At 45.2% G+C, this 3,494-nt stretch overlaps 1 pseudogene; it reads left to right on the top strand.

Moving 5' to 3' along the window:
• Positions 1–289: 289 nt before the first annotated feature.
• LOC101591127 lies at positions 290–3,293 on the top strand (annotated as a pseudogene).
• Positions 3,294–3,494: the final 201 nt, after the last annotated feature.

The following is a 3,494-nucleotide window of genomic DNA, read 5'->3' as shown; positions in this document are numbered from 1 at the left end:
CTTACTACATAGGCGAGGCTACTGGTTAGCCACTCTCTGAGCCTCCCAAGAGCTGGAGTTACAGGTATGTGCCACCAACCTTTTTTCTGTGTTGTATTATATTTATAGGTTTTCATGTATTAAACCATCCTTGCATCCCAGGATAAATTCCACTTGGTCCCAGTGTACATAATATGCTGTCAAATTCAGTTTGCTAGCATCTCATCGAGCATCTCTGCATCAGTATTCACTAGGAATATTGCCCTGTAGTTTTCCTTTTATTGTGTCTTCAGCTTTTTGTATTAAAGCGATGATGCTGGCTGATGGAGACAACTATGAAGTGAATCTGAGCAGGATTCAAAATTAACCAACTGGCTTTCCTAGTTTACTTGTGAGCCTGTCCAAGGCCTAGGCCCTTTTCTGGAGATGGGCAGCAGACTGAGAGTAAGTGGATGTCTGTGAGTCACTGGTCCTGGCTGAGGCCTGTAGTGAAGCTGTGACGCATCACAGGACAAGATAAGGCCATCGCTGAGGATGCTTGGCTCCAGTCCCAATTAGCTAAGAGACTGCAGCTGCAGTCTCTTACAATACATGTTAGCCTGGAGATAAGATAGCCTCCTAATTAGCATATTTACTAGCTGGGCAGGTCTTTGAACTGTCTCCCAAGATCCACTCAGAGTCCTGCATTTTCTTCAATAAACCCCTCCTTTGTTTTGAAAACCAAATAAATATAGGGCTTCCCAGAGAATTTCTTTGTCTTAGCCCCTAGAGAATCTTGAATTCTATTAGGGGGTTTTGAACCTTCTGGAGCCCTAAAATCATTCCACTTGACTTATTTATTTAAGCCTTTGTTATACACTTGTTTGGGAGATTGTGGGCCTAATTAGTCTGTAATAATTAAGTAATAATATTAACATGTTAGCCAGGCTGGTAGCACATGCTTATAATCCCAGCACTCAGGAGGCAGTGGCAAGCAGATTGTTGCAAGTTTGAGACTAGCCTGGGCTACAAAATGAGCCTAAGGCCAGCCTGAACTGCATAGTGAGACCTTGTTCCAAAAGGACAAAACAAAAACAAAAACAAAACAAAACATAGCATGTCAGTTGGCCTTATAAAGTGAGCTTTGAAGCATACTGTTTTCTTATCTTTTTAGAGACTTTGAAAATAATTGGTACTAAGTCTTTAAATGTTTGGTAGACTTCTCCAGTGAAGCCATCTAGCCTAATGTTCTTCTTTGATAGAATATTTTGATCCATTCTTCTTTTTCTTTTTTTAAAAATTATTTTTCTTTTTTTAGGTATTTGGTACAGGGTCTCACTATGCAGCTCAGACTTATAGAGATCCTCCTGCTTTCAGTCTCTCCAGGACTAGAATTACAGGCATGTGCCACCATGCCTGGTCTCAGTGGTTGGCTCAGTGGATCCCGGGAGGGTCCAGTGCAGCATGTGGTGCTAGGGACTGAACCTCAGTCCCTGCACTTTCCTAAGCAGACACTTATTCTGCTGATCTATCTGGCTGGCCCTTGTTCATATTTTTCCATTTCTTTATATTTCAATCTTGCTAGGCTATCTGTTTCTAGGAATTTATTATTATTTTTTAGCTCATCCAATTTGTTGACATGTAATTGTTCATAGCAGTCGCTGTGGTATCTACCAATTTGATGTGCTGGAAACTTGGTCTCCAGGCAGCAGTGCTGAGAACTGGGGCCTTTGGGAGGTAACTGCATCATCAGCACGCTCCCCTCATGAATGGATTCGCAAGGGACTGAAGAAGTGACTTTCTTATAAAAGTGAACTTCTTTGGTCTACTTCCTCTCTCACCATGTGACACCATGACTCAGCATGCGGGCCCCACCAGACTCTGGGCAAATACCAGCACCGTGTTTTTGGATGTCACAACCTCCTGAACCGTGAGCTATACAAACCCAGTGATGATGAAGTCCCTCAGGTATTATCTGGAAAAGCCCGAAGTTCATCTATATCTGTATCTGTATCTGTATTTATGTCTATATTTATGTCTATGTCTATCTGTCTACACTGGGACTTGACCTCAGGACCTTGCATTTGCCCCTGAGCTATATCCCTGGCCCTCTCTCAATTTTCAAAGAGCGATTTTGCTGACTGAATATTTTTGCTTGGCCTTTTCTTCTCCTTCAGTGTCATGAATGTATACGGTGGCTTGAAACATATGGTGAATATTTAAATTAAAAACTTATTACAGTAAAAGACACATTGTCATTAATTCCCCTCAAAACACTCCCCTCACATGGAACACACTTATTCCATCGTTTTTGCCACTTTCTGAAGCGATTTTGCAAGTCCCTTTTTCATGAGAGTCATTGGCTGCACTGTCGTGGCTGCCTCATGATCTAAATCAATCTACAAGTTCCACCTTTCATGGTCATTTTGACTTTGGCAAAGAAGCAGAAGCTGCCAGGTGCCAGATCCCCTGATCAAGGTTGATAAGGATGCTCTGTAACCTTTGTATTAGCCTACCTTTCCACAGGACAGCACTTGGTAGCAGCATTCACTATATTTTTCATCATACCTCCTAAAGCCACTTTCGGAAGAATACATTCAACACTGTTTCAGAAAAGTGGCAATGGCGATGGCGTAAGTATGTTCAAAGTGAACAGTATTTTTAGGGAGCCTTTCGGTTCCGCCGATCCGCGGCCTAAGAGGCAGTCGTGGCGCCCAGCCCAAATGGCACGATTCTGAGGCCCAACTTTCACAAGGACTGGCAGCGGCGTGTGGCTACCTGGTTCAATCAGCCAGCTTGGAGGGTCCGCAGGCGCACGGCCCGGCAGGCAAACGCGCTGCATGGCCCTGCGCTGCGCGTCCGGAGCCACCCGGCCCGTCGAGCGCTGTCCCGGGTGCGATGCCACGCTAAGGCCCGGCAGGGGCTTCAGTCTGGAGGAGCTGCGGGTGGCCGGTATTCACAAGAAGGTGGCCCGGACCACTGGCATCTCGGTGGACCCAAGGCGGAGGAACAAATCCACCGAGTCCCTGCAGGCCAACGTGCAGCGGCTGAACGAGTACCGCTCCAAGCTCATCCTCTTCCTCAGGAAGCCGTGGGCCCCCCAAAAGGGAGACAGCTCTGCTGAAGAACTCAAGTTGGCCACCCCGCTGACAGGACCTGGGATGCCCGTCAGGAAGATCTACATGAAGGAGAAGGCCGGGGTCATCGCAGAGGAAGAAAAGAACTTCAAGGCATTTGCCAGTCTGCGCATGGCCCGCGCCAACGCCCGGCTCTTTGGCACCCGGGCGAAGAGAGCCAAGGAAGCCGCAGAGCAGGATATTGAGGAGAAGGAATAAATCACTGTTGGGATCTTGTAATAAATGCTCAGGAAAGCTAAAAGAAATAATAATAATAATAATAATAATAATAATAATAATAAATAGCAATGTGTTCTTTACTGAATACATTTATAAAATTTAAATATTCACTGTAGGTTTTGATCTTACCATGTATAACCTCACTTCCTCCTGACCTGTAGTTTCTCCTGAGAAATCTTC

This window comes from Octodon degus, unplaced genomic scaffold (assembly GCF_000260255.1).
Source record: "Octodon degus isolate 3935 unplaced genomic scaffold, OctDeg1.0 scaffold00342, whole genome shotgun sequence".
NCBI classification, from domain to species: Eukaryota; Metazoa; Chordata; class Mammalia; order Rodentia; family Octodontidae; genus Octodon; species Octodon degus.
The sequence above is the reverse complement of the archived record's forward strand: the minus strand, read 5'-3'. Positions and strand labels throughout refer to the sequence as shown.